We start from the raw sequence: 14,220 nt of genomic DNA, 5'->3' as shown, positions 1-14,220 counted from the left end.
CACCCGGAACAATATATAAAGCTAAACGAACCGTTCACTGGGCACTTATCCGTACGAAAAACCCTATTGATTTTCCTGTTTTTACAAGGAAGTAAAATGTGAAAAAAATATTTCTACATCCCATGGCCTTTCCCAACCATTTAAATTTTTCTCTTACAGGTCTAACACTTCCGAAAAACCAATACAACGCCCACCCGGAAGAATATATAAAGATAAACGAACCGTTCACTGGGTACTTATCCGTATGAAAATCCCTATTGATTTACCTGTTTTTACAAGGAAGTAAATGTGAAAAAAATATTTCTACATCCCATGGCCTTTCCCAACCATTTACATTTTTCTCTTACAGGTCTAACACTTCAGAAAAACCAATACAACGCCCACCCGGAAGAATATATAAAGATAAACGAACCGTTCACTGTGTACTTATCCGTATGAAAATCCCTATCGATTTACCTGTTTTTACAAGGAAGTATATGTGAAAAAAATATTTCTACATCCCATGGCCTTTCCCAACCATTTAAATTTTTCTCTTACAGGTCTAACACTTCCTAAAAACCAAAACAACGCCCACCCGGAACAATATATAAAGCTAAACGAACCGTTCACTGGGCACTTATCCGTACGAAAAACCCTATTGATTTACCTGTTTTTACAAGGAAATAAAATGTGAACAAAATATTTCTACATCTCATGGCCTTTCCCAACCATTTAAATTTTTCTCTTACAGGTCTAACACTTCTGAAAAACCAATTCAACGCCCACCCGGAAAAATATATAAAAAGCTAAACGAACCGTTCACTGGGTACTTATCGGTACGAAAAACCCTATTGATTTACCTGTTTTTACAAGGAAGTAAACGTGAAAAAAATATTTCTACATCCCATGGCCTTTCCCAACCATTTAAATTTTTCTCTTACAGGTCTAACACTTCCAAAAAACCAATACAACGCCCACCCAGAACAATATATAAAGCTAAACGAACCGTTCACTGGGTACGTATCCGTACGAAAATCCCTATTGATTTACCTGTTTTTAAAAGGAAATAAAATGTGAAAAAAATATTTCTACATCCCATGGCCTTTCCCAACCATTTAAATTTTTCTCTTACAGGTCTAACACTTCTGAAAAACCAATACAACGCCCACCCGGAACAATATATAAAGCTAAACGAACCGTTCACTGGGTACTTATCCGTACGAAAAACCCTATTGATTTACCTGTTTTTACAAGGAAGTAAATGTGAAAAAAATATTTCTACATCCCATGGCCTTTCCCAACCATTTAAATTTTTCTCTTACACGTCTAACACTTCCGAAAAACCAATACAACGCCCACCCGGAACAATATATAAAGCTAAACGAACCGTTCACTGGGTACTTATCCGTACGAAAAACCCTATTGATTTACCTGTTTTTACAAGGAAGTATATGTGAAAAAAATATTTCTACATCCCATGGCCTTTCCCAACCATTTAAATTTTTCTCTTACAGGTCTAACACTTCCTAAAAACCAAAACAACGCCCCCCCAGAACAATATATAAAGCTAAACGAACCGTTCACTGGGCACTTATCCGTACGAAAAACCCTATTGATTTTCCTGTTTTTACAAGGAAGTAAAATGTGAAAAAAATATTTCTACATCCCATGGCCTTTCCCAACCATTTAAATTTTTCTCTTACAGGTCTAACACTTCCGAAAAACCAATACAACGCCCACCCGGAAGAATATATAAAGATAAACGAACCGTTCACTGGGTACTTATCCGTATGAAAATCCCTATCGATTTTCCTGTTTTTACAAGGAATTAAAATGTGAAAAAAATATTTCTACATCCCATGGCCTTTCCCAACCATTTAAATTTTTCTCTTACAGGTCTAACACTTCCGAAAAACCAAAACAACGCCCACCCGGAACAATATATAAAGCTAAACGTACGGTTCACTGGGCACTTATCCATACGAAAAACCCTATTGATTTACCTGTTTTTACAAGGAAGTAAATGTGAAAAAAATATTTCTACATCCCATGGCCTTTCCCAACCATTTAAATTTTTCTCTTACAGGTCTAACACTTCAGAAAAACCAATACAACGCCCACCCGGAAGAATATATAAAGATAAACGAACCGTTCACTGTGTACTTATCCGTATGAAAATCCCTATCGATTTACCTGTTTTTACAAGGAAGTATATGTGAAAAAAATATTTCTACATCCCATGGCCTTTCCCAACCATTTAAATTTTTCTCTTACAGGTCTAACACTTCCTAAAAACCAAAACAACGCCCACCCGGAACAATATATAAAGCTAAACGAACCGTTCACTGGGCACTTATCCGTACGAAAAACCCTATTGATTTACCTGTTTTTACAAGGAAATAAAATGTGAAAAAAATATTTCTACATCCCATGGCCTTTCCCAACCATTTAAATTTTTCTCTTACAGGTCTAACACTTCCGAAAAACCAAAACAACGCCCACCCGGAACAATATATAAAGCTAAACGAACGGTTCACTGGGTACTTATCCGTACGAAAATCCCTATTGATTTTCCTGTTTTTACAAGGAAGTAAAATGTGAAAAAAATATTTCTACATCCCATGGCCTTTCCCAACCATTTAAATTTTTCTCTTACAGGTCTAACACTTCCGAAAAAACAATACAACGCCCACCCGGAACAATATATAAAGCTAAACGTACGGTTCACTGGGCAGTTATCCGTACGAAAAACCCTATTGATTTACCTGTTTTTACAAGGAAGTAAATGTGAAAAAAATATTTCTACATCCCATGGCCTTTCCCAACCATTTAAATTTTTCTCTTACAGGTCTAACACTTCCAAAAAACCAATACAACGCCCACCCGGAACAATATATAAAGCTAAACGAACGGTTCACTGGGTACTTATCCGTACGAAAAACCCTATTTATTTACCTGTTTTTACAAGGAAGTAAATGTGAAAAAAATATTTCTACATCCCATGGCCTTTCCCAACCATTTAAATTTTTCTCTTACAGGTCTAACACTTCAGAAAAACCAATACAACGCCCACCCGGAAGAATATATAAAGATAAACGAACCGTTCACTGTGTACTTATCCGTATGAAAATCCCTATCGATTTACCTGTTTTTACAAGGAAGTATATGTGAAAAAAATATTTCTACATCCCATGGCCTTTCCCAACCATTTAAATTTTTCTCTTACAGGTCTAACACTTCCTAAAAACCAAAACAACGCCCACCCGGAACAATATATAAAGCTAAACGAACCGTTCACTGGGCACTTATCCGTACGAAAAACCCTATTGATTTACCTGTTTTTACAAGGAAATAAAATGTGAAAAAAATATTTCTACATCCCATGGCCTTTCCCAACCATTTAAATTTTTCTCTTACAGGTCTAACACTTCCGAAAAACCAAAACAACGCCCACCCGGAACAATATATAAAGCTAAACGAACGGTTCACTGGGTACTTATCCGTACGAAAATCCCTATTGATTTTCCTGTTTTTACAAGGAAGTAAAATGTGAAAAAAATATTTCTACATCCCATGGCCTTTCCCAACCATTTAAATTTTTCTCTTACAGGTCTAACACTTCCGAAAAAACAATACAACGCCCACCCGGAACAATATATAAAGCTAAACGTACGGTTCACTGGGCACTTATCCGTACGAAAAACCCTATTGATTTACCTGTTTTTACAAGGAAGTAAATGTGAAAAAAATATTTCTACATCCCATGGCCTTTCCCAACCATTTAAATTTTTCTCTTACAGGTCTAACACTTCCGAAAAACCAATACAACGCCCACCCGGAACAATATATAAAGCTAAACGAACCGTTCACTGGGTACTTATCCGTATGAAAATCCCTATCGATTTTCCTGTTTTTACAAGGAAGTAAAATGTGAAAAAATATTTCTACATCCCATGGCCTTTCCCAACCATTTAAATTTTTCTCTTACAGGTCTAACACTTCCGAAAAAGCAAAACAACGCCCACCCGGAACAATATATAAAGCTAAACGAACGGTTCACTGGGTACTTATCCGTACGAAAATCCCTATTAATTTACCTGTTTTTACAAGGAAATAAAATGTGAAAAAAATATTTCTACATCCCATGGCCTTTCCCAACCATTTAAATTTTTCTCTTACAAGTCTCACACTTCCGAAAAAACAATACAACGCCCACCCGGAACAATATATAAAGCTAAACGTACGGTTCACTGGGTACTTATCCGTACGAAAAACCCTATTGATTTACCTGTTTTTACAAGGAAGTAAATGTGAAAAAAATATTTCTACATCCCATGGCCTTTCCCAACCATTCTAATTTTTCTCTTACAGGTCTAACACATCTGAAAAACCAATACAACGCCCACCCGGAACAATATATAAAGCTAAACGAACCGTTCACTGGGTACTTATCCGTACGAAAAACCCTACTGATTTACCTGTTTTTACAAAGAAGTAAATGTGAAAAAAATATTTCTACATCCCATGGCCTTTCCCAACCATTTAAATTTTTCTCTTACAGGTCTAACACTTCCAAAAAACCAATACAACGCCCACCCGGAACAATATATAAAGCTAAACGAACCGTTCACTGGGTACTTATCCGTACGAAAATCCCTATTGATTTACCTGTTTTTAAAAGGAAATAAAATGTGAAAAAAATATTTCTACATCCCATGGCCTTTCCCAACCATTTAAATTTTTCTCTTACAGGTCTAACACTTCTGAAAAACCAATACAACGCCCACCCGGAACAATATATAAAGCTAAACGAACCGTTCACTGGGTACTTATCCGTATGAAAAACCCTATCGATTTACCTGTTTTTACAAGGAAGTAAATGTGAAAAAAATATTTCTACATCCCATGGCCTTTCCCAACCATTTAAATTTTTCTCTTACAGGTCTAACACTTCCGAAAAACCAAAACAACGCCCACCCGGAACAATATATAAAGCTAAACGAACGGTTCACTGGGTACTTATCCGTACGAAAATCCCTATTGATTTTCCTCTTTTTACAAGGAAGTAAATGTGAAAAAAATATTTCTACATCCCATGGCCTTTCCCAACCGTTTAAATTTTTCTCTTACAGGTCTAACACTTCCGAAAAAACAATACAACGCCCACCCGGAACAATATATAAAGCTAAACGTACGGTTCACTGGGCACTTATCCGTACGAAAAACCCTATTGATTTACCTGTTTTTACAAGGAAGTAAATGTGAAAAAAATATTTCTACATCCCATGGCCTTTCCCAACCATTTAAATTTTTCTCTTACAGGTCTAACACTTCCGAAAAACCAAAACAACGCCCACCCGGAACAATATATAAAGCTAAACGAACGGTTCACTGGGTACTTATCCGTACGAAAATCCCTATTGATTTTCCTGTTTTTACAAGGAAGTAAAATGTGAAAAAATATTTCTACATCCCATGGCCTTTCCCAACCATTTAAACTTTTCTCTTACAGGTCTAACACTTCCGAAAAAACAATACAACGCCCACCCGGAACAATATATAAAGCTAAACGTACGGTTCACTGGGTACTTATCCGTACGAAAAACCCTATTGATTTACCTGTTTTTACAAGGAAGTAAATGTGAAAAAAATATTTCTACATCCCATGGCCTTTCCCAACCATTTAAATTTTTCTCTTACAGGTCTAACACTTCCGAAAAAACAATACAACGCCCACCCGGAAAAATATATAAAGCTAAACGTACGGTTCACTGGGCACTTATCCGTACGAAAAACCCTATTGATTTTCCTGTTTTTACAAGGAAGTAAATGTGAAAAAAATATTTCTACATCCCATGGCCTTTCCCAACCATTTAAATTTTTCTCTTACAGGTCTAACACTTCTGAAAAACCAATACAACGCCCACCCGGAACAATATATAAAGCTAAACGAACCGTTCACTGGGTACTTATCCGTATGAAAAACCCTATCGATTTACCTGTTTTTACAAGGAAGTAAATGTGAAAAAAATATTTCTACATCCCATGGCCTTTCCCAACCATTTAAATTTTTCTCTTACAGGTCTAACACTTCCGAAAAACCAAAACAACGCCCACCCGGAACAATATATAAAGCTAAACGAACGGTTCACTGGGTACTTATCCGTACGAAAATCCCTATTGATTTTCCTCTTTTTACAAGGAAGTAAATGTGAAAAAACTATTTCTACATCCCATGGCCTTTCCCAACCATTTAAATTTTTCTCTTACAGGTCTAACACTTCCGAAAAAACAATACAACGCCCACCCGGAACAATATATAAAGCTAAACGTACGGTTCACTGGGCACTTATCCGTACGAAAAACCCTATTGATTTACCTGTTTTTACAAGGAAGTAAATGTGAAAAAAATATTTCTACATCCCATGGCCTTTCCCAACCATTTAAATTTTTCTCTTACAGGTCTAACACTTCCGAAAAACCAAAACAACGCCCACCCGGAACAATATATAAAGCTAAACGAACGGTTCACTGGGTACTTATCCGTACGAAAATCCCTATTGATTTTCCTGTTTTTACAAGGAAGTAAAATGTGAAAAAAATATTTCTACATCCCATGGCCTTTCCCAACCATTTAAATTTTTCTCTTACAGGTCTAACACTTCCGAAAAAACAATACAACGCCCACCCGGAACAATATATAAAGCTAAACGTACGGTTCACTGGGTACTTATCCGTACGAAAAACCCTATTGATTTACCTGTTTTTACAAGGAAGTAAATGTGAAAAAAATATTTCTACATCCCATGGCCTTTCCCAACCATTTAAATTTTTCTCTTACAGGTCTAACACTTCCGAAAAAACAATACAACGCCCACCCGGAACAATATATAAAGCTAAACGTACGGTTCACTGGGCACTTATCCGTACGAAAAACCCTATTGATTTACCTGTTTTTACAAGGAAGTAAATGTGAAAAAAATATTTCTACATCCCATGGCCTTTCCCAACCATTTAAATTTTTCTCTTACAGGTCTAACACTTCTGAAAAACCAATACAACGCCCACCCGGAACAATATATAAAGCTAAACGAACCGTTCACTGGGTACTTATCCGTATGAAAAACCCTATCGATTTACCTGTTTTTACAAGGAAGTAAATGTGAAAAAAATATTTCTACATCCCATGGCCTTTCCCAACCATTTAAATTTTTCTCTTACAGGTCTAACACTTCCGAAAAACCAAAACAACGCCCACCCGGAACAATATATAAAGCTAAACGAACGGTTTACTGGGTACTTATCCGTACGAAAATCCCTATTGATTTTCCTGTTTTTACAAGGAAGTAAATGTGAAAAAAATATTTCTACATCCCATGGCCTTTCCCAACCATTTAAATTTTTCTCTTACAGGTCTAACACTTCTGAAAAACCAATACAACGCCCACCCGGAACAATATATAAAGCTAAACGAACCGTTCACTGGGTACTTATCCGTATGAAAAACCCTATCGATTTACCTGTTTTTACAAGGAAGTAAATGTGAAAAAAATATTTCTACATCCCATGGCCTTTCCCAACCATTTAAATTTTTCTCTTACAGGTCTAACACTTCCGAAAAAACAATACAACGCCCACCCGGAACAATATATAAAGCTAAACGTACGGTTCACTGGGTACTTATCCGTACGAAAAACCCTATTGATTTACCTGTTTTTACAAGGAAGTAAATGTGAAAAAAATATTTCTACATCCCATGGCCTTTCCCAACCATTTAAATTTTTCTCTTACAGGTCTAACACTTCCGAAAAAACAATACAACGCCCACCCGGAACAATATATAAAGCTAAACGAACCGTTCACTGGGTACTTATCCGTATGAAAAACCCTATCGATTTACCTGTTTTTACAAGGAAGTAAATGTGAAAAAAATATTTCTACATCCCATGGCTTTTCCAACCATTTAAATTTTTCTCTTACAGGTCTAACACTTCCGAAAAAACAATACAACGCCCACCCGGAACAATATATAAAGCTAAACGAACCGTTCACTGGGTACTTATCCGTATGAAAAACCCTATCGATTTACCTGTTTTTACAAGGAAGTAAATGTGAAAAAAATATTTCTACATCCCATGGCCTTTCCCAACCATTTAAATTTTTCTCTTACAGGTCTAACACTTCCGAAAAACCAAAACAACGCCCACCCGGAACAATATATAAAGCTAAACGAACGGTTCACTGGGTACTTATCCGTACGAAAATCCCTATTGATTTTCCTGTTTTTACAAGGAAGTAAATGTGAAAAAAATATTTCTACATCCCATGGCCTTTCCCAACCATTTAAATTTTTCTCTTACAGGTCTAACACTTCCGAAAAAACAATACAACGCTCACCCGGAACAATATATAAAGCTAAACGTACGGTTCACTGGGCACTTATCCGTACGAAAAACCCTATTGATTTACCTGTTTTTACAAGGAAGTAAATGTGAAAAAAATATTTCTACATCCCATGGCCTTTCCCAACCATTTAAATTTTTCTCTTACAGGTCTAACACTTCAGAAAAACCAATACAACGCCCACCCGGAAGAATATATAAAGATAAACGAACCGTTCACTGGGTACTTATCCGTATGAAAATCCCTATCGATTTTCCTGTTTTTACAAGGAAGTAAAATGTGAAAAAAATATTTCTACATCCCATGGCCTTTCCCAACCATTTAAATTTTTCTCTTACAGGTCTAACACTTCCGAAAAACCAAAACAACGCCCACCCGGAACAATATATAAAGCTAAACGAACGGTTCACTGGGTACTTATCCGTACGAAAATCCCTATTGATTTTCCTGTTTTTACAAGGAAGTAAAATGTGAAAAAAATATTTCTACATCCCATGGCCTTTCCCAACCATTTAAATTTTTCTCTTACAGGTCTAACACTTCCGAAAAAACAATACAACGCCCACCCGGAACAATATATAAAGCTAAACGTACGGTTCACTGGGTACTTATCCGTACGAAAAACCCTATTGATTTACCTGTTTTTACAAGGAAGTAAATGTGAAAAAAATATTTCTACATCCCATGGCCTTTCCCAACCATTTAAATTTTTCTCTTACAGGTCTAACACTTCCGAAAAAACAATACAACGCCCACCCAGAACAATATATAAAGCTAAACGAACGGTTCACTGGGTACTTATCCGTACGAAAAACCCTATTGATTTACCTGTTTTTACAAGGAAGTAAATGTGAAAAAAATATTTCTACATCCCATGGCCTTTCCCAACCATTTAAATTTTTCTCTTACAGGTCTAACACTTCAGAAAAACCAATACAACGCCCACCCGGAAGAATATATAAAGATAAACGAACCGTTCACTGGGTACTTATCCGTTTGAAAATCCCTATCGATTTTCCTGTTTTTACAAGGAAGTAAAATGTGAAAAAAATATTTCTACATCCCATGGCCTTTCCCAACCATTTAAATTTTTCTCTTACAGGTCTAACACTTCCGAAAAAACAATACAACGCCCACCCGGAACAATGTATAAAGCTAAACAAACCGTTCACTGGGCACTTATCCGTACGAAAAACCCTATTGATTTACCTGTTTTTACAAGGAAATAAAATGTGAAAAGAATATTTCTACATCTCATGGCCTTTCCCAACTATTTAAATTTTTCTCTTACAGGTCTAACACTTCTGAAAAACCCATTCAACGCCCACCCGGAACAATATATAAAGCTAAACGAACCGTTCACTGGGTACTTATCCGTACGAAAAACCCTATTGATTTACCTGTTTTTACAAGGAAATAAAATGTGAAAAGAATATTTCTACATCTCATGGCCTTTCCCAACCATTTAAATTTTTCTCTTACAGGTCTAACACTTCCGAAAAAACAATACAACGCCCACCCGGAACAATATATAAAGCTAAACGAACCGTTCACTGGGTACTTATCCGTATGAAAAACCCTATCGATTTACCTGTTTTTACAAGGAAGTAAATGTGAAAAAAATATTTCTACATCCCATGGCCTTTCCCAACCATTTAAATTTTTCTCTTACAGGTCTAACACTTCCGAAAAACCAAAACAACGCCCACCCGGAACAATATATAAAGCTAAACGAACGGTTCACTGGGTACTTATCCGTACGAAAATCCCTATTGATTTTCCTGTTTTTACAAGGAAGTAAATGTGAAAAAAATATTTCTACATCCCATGGCCTTTCCCAACCATTTAAATTTTTCTCTTACAGGTCTAACACTTCCGAAAAAACAATACAACGCCCACCCGGAACAATATATAAAGCTAAACGTACGGTTCACTGGGTACTTATCCGTACGAAAATCCCTATTGATTTTCCTGTTTTTACAAGAAAGTAAAATGTGAAAAAAATATTTCTACATCCCATGGCATTTCCCAACCATTTAAATTTTTCTCTTACAGGTCTAACACTTCCGAAAAAACAATACAACGCCCACCCGGAACAATATATAAAGCTAAACGTACGGTTCACTGGGTACTTATCCGTACGAAAAACCCTATTGATTTACCTGTTTTTACAAGGAAGTAAATGTGAAAAAAATATTTCTACATCCCATGGCCTTTCCCAACCATTTAAATTTTTCTCTTACAGGTCTAACACTTCCGAAAAAACAATACAACGCCCACCCGGAACAATATATAAAGCTAAACGTACGGTTCACTGGGCACTTATCCGTACGAAACACCCTATTGATTTACCTGTTTTTACAAGGAAGTAAATGTGAAAAAAATATTTCTACATCCCATGGCCTTTCCCAACCATTTAAATTTTTCTCTTACAGGTCTAACACTTCCGAAAAACCAAAACAACGCCCACCCGGAACAATATATAAAGCTAAACGAACCGTTCACTGGGTACTTATCCGTATGAAAAACCCTATCGATTTACCTGTTTTTACAAGGAAGTAAATGTGAAAAAAATATTTCTACATCCCATGGCCTTTCCCAACCATTTAAATTTTTCTCTTACAGGTCTAACACTTCCGAAAAACCAAAACAACGCCCACCCGGAACAATATATAAAGCTAAACGAACGGTTTACTGGGTACTTATCCGTACGAAAATCCCTATTGATTTTCCTGTTTTAACAAGGAAGTAAATGTGAAAAAAATATTTCTACATCCCATGGCCTTTCCCAACCATTTAAATTTTTCTCTTACAGGTCTAACACTTCTGAAAAACCAATACAACGCCCACCCGGAACAATATATAAAGCTAAACGAACCGTTCACTGGGTACTTATCCGTATGAAAAACCCTATCGATTTACCTGTTTTTACAAGGAAGTAAATGTGAAAAAAATATTTCTACATCCCATGGCCTTTCCCAACCATTTAAATTTTTCTCTTACAGGTCTAACACTTCCGAAAAAACAATACAACGCCCACCCGGAACAATATATAAAGCTAAACGTACGGTTCACTGGGTACTTATCCGTACGAAAAACCCTATTGATTTACCTGTTTTTACAAGGAAGTAAATGTGAAAAAAATATTTCTACATCCCATGGCCTTTCCCAACCATTTAAATTTTTCTCTTACAGGTCTAACACTTCCGAAAAAACAATACAACGCCCACCCGGAACAATATATAAAGCTAAACGTACGGTTCACTGGGCACTTATCCGTACGAAAAACCCTATTGATTTACCTGTTTTTACAAGGAAGTAAATGTGAAAAAAATATTTCTACATCCCATGGCCTTTCCCAACCATTTAAATTTTTCTCTTACAGGTCTAACACTTCTGAAAAACCAATACAACGCCCACCCGGAACAATATATAAAGCTAAACGAACCGTTCACTGGGTACTTATCCGTATGAAAAACCCTATCGATTTACCTGTTTTTACAAGGAAGAAAATGTGAAAAAAATATTTCTACATCCCATGGCCTTTCCCAACCATTTAAATTTTTCTCTTACAGGTCTAACACTTCCGAAAAACCAAAACAACGCCCACCCGGAACAATATATAAAGCTAAACGAACGGTTCACTGGGTACTTATCCGTACGAAAATCCCTATTGATTTTCCTGTTTTTACAAGGAAGTAAATGTGAAAAAAATATTTCTACATCCCATGGCCTTTCCCATACATTTAAATTTTTCTCTTACAGGTCTAACACTTCCGAAAAAACAATACAACGCCCACCCGGAACAATATATAAAGCTAAACGTACGGTTCACTGGGCACTTATCCGTACGAAAAACCCTATCGATTTTCCTGTTTTTACAAGGAAGTAAATGTGAAAAAAATATTTCTACATCCCATGGCCTTTCCCAACCATTTAAATTTTTCTCTTACAGGTCTAACACTTCAGAAAAACCAATACAACGCCCACCCGGAAGAATATATAAAGATAAACGAACCGTTCACTGGGTACTTATCCGTATGAAAATCCCTATCGATTTTCCTGTTTTTACAAGGAAGTAAAATGTGAAAAAAATATTTCTACATCCCATGGCCTTTCCCAACCATTTAAATTTTTCTCTTACAGGTCTAACACTTCCGAAAAACCAAAACAACGCCCACCCGGAACAATATATAAAGCTAAACGAACGGTTCACTGGGTACTTATCCGTACGAAAATCCCTATTGATTTTCCTGTTTTTACAAGGAAGTAAAATGTGAAAAAAATATTTCTACATCCCATGGCCTTTCCCAACCATTTAAATTTTTCTCTTACAGGTCTAACACTTCCGAAAAAACAATACAACGCCCACCCGGAACAATATATAAAGCTAAACGTACGGTTCACTGGGTACTTATCCGTACGAAAAACCCTATTGATTTACCTGTTTTTACCAGGAAGTAAATGTGAAAAAAATATTTCTACATCCCATGGCCTTTCCCAACCATTTAAATTTTTCTCTTACAGGTCTAACACTTCCGAAAAAACAATACAACGCCCACCCAGAACAATATATAAAGCTAAACGAACGGTTCACTGGGTACTTATCCGTACGAAAAACCCTATTGATTTACCTGTTTTTACAAGGAAGTAAATGTGAAAAAAATATTTCTACATCCCATGGCCTTTCCCAACCATTTAAATTTTTCTCTTACAGGTCTAACACTTCAGAAAAACCAATACAACGCCCACCCGGAACAATATATAAAGATAAACGAACCGTTCACTGGGTACTTATCCGTATGAAAATCCCTATCGATTTTCCTGTTTTTACAAGGAAGTAAAATGTGAAAAAAATATTTCTACATCCCATGGCCTTTCCCAACCATTTAAATTTTTCTCTTACAGGTCTAACACTTCCGAAAAAACAATACAACGCCCACCCGGAACAATGTATAAAGCTAAACGTACGGTTCACTGGGCACTTATCCGTACGAAACACCCTATTGATTTACCTGTTTTTACAAGGAAGTAAATGTGAAAAAAATATTTCTACATCCCATGGCCTTTCCCAACCATTTAAATTTTTCTCTTACAGGTCTAACACTTCTGAAAAACCAATACAACGCCCACCCGGAACAATATATAAAGCTAAACGAACCGTTCACTGGGTACTTATCCGTATGAAAAACCCTATCGATTTACCTGTTTTTACAAGGAAGTAAATGTGAAAAAAATATTTCTACATCCCATGGCCTTTCCCAACCATTTAAATTTTTCTCTTACAGGTCTAACACTTCCGAAAAACCAAAACAACGCCCACCCGGAACAATATATAAAGCTAAACGAACGGTTTACTGGGTACTTATCCGTACGAAAATCCCTATTGATTTTCCTGTTTTTACAAGGAAGTAAATGTGAAAAAAATATTTCTACATCCCATGGCCTTTCCCAACCATTTAAATTTTTCTCTTACAGGTCTAACACTTCTGAAAAACCAATACAACGCCCACCCGGAACAATATATAAAGCTAAACGAACCGTTCACTGGGTACTTATCCGTATGAAAAACCCTATCGATTTACCTGTTTTTACAAGGAAGTAAATGTGAAAAAAATATTTCTACATCCCATGGCCTTTCCCAACCATTTAAATTTTTCTCTTACAGGTCTAACACTTCCGAAAAAACAATACAACGCCCACCCGGAACAATATATAAAGCTAAACGTACGGTTCACTGGGTACTTATCCGTACGAAAAACCCTATTGATTTACCTGTTTTTACAAGGAAGTAAATGTGAAAAAAATATTTCTACATCCCATGGCCTTTCCCAACCA

This window comes from Paroedura picta, chromosome 1, assembly GCF_049243985.1.
Source record: "Paroedura picta isolate Pp20150507F chromosome 1, Ppicta_v3.0, whole genome shotgun sequence".
Lineage (NCBI taxonomy): Eukaryota > Metazoa > Chordata > Lepidosauria > Squamata > Gekkonidae > Paroedura > Paroedura picta.
The sequence above is the reverse complement of the archived record's forward strand: the minus strand, read 5'-3'. Positions refer to the sequence as shown.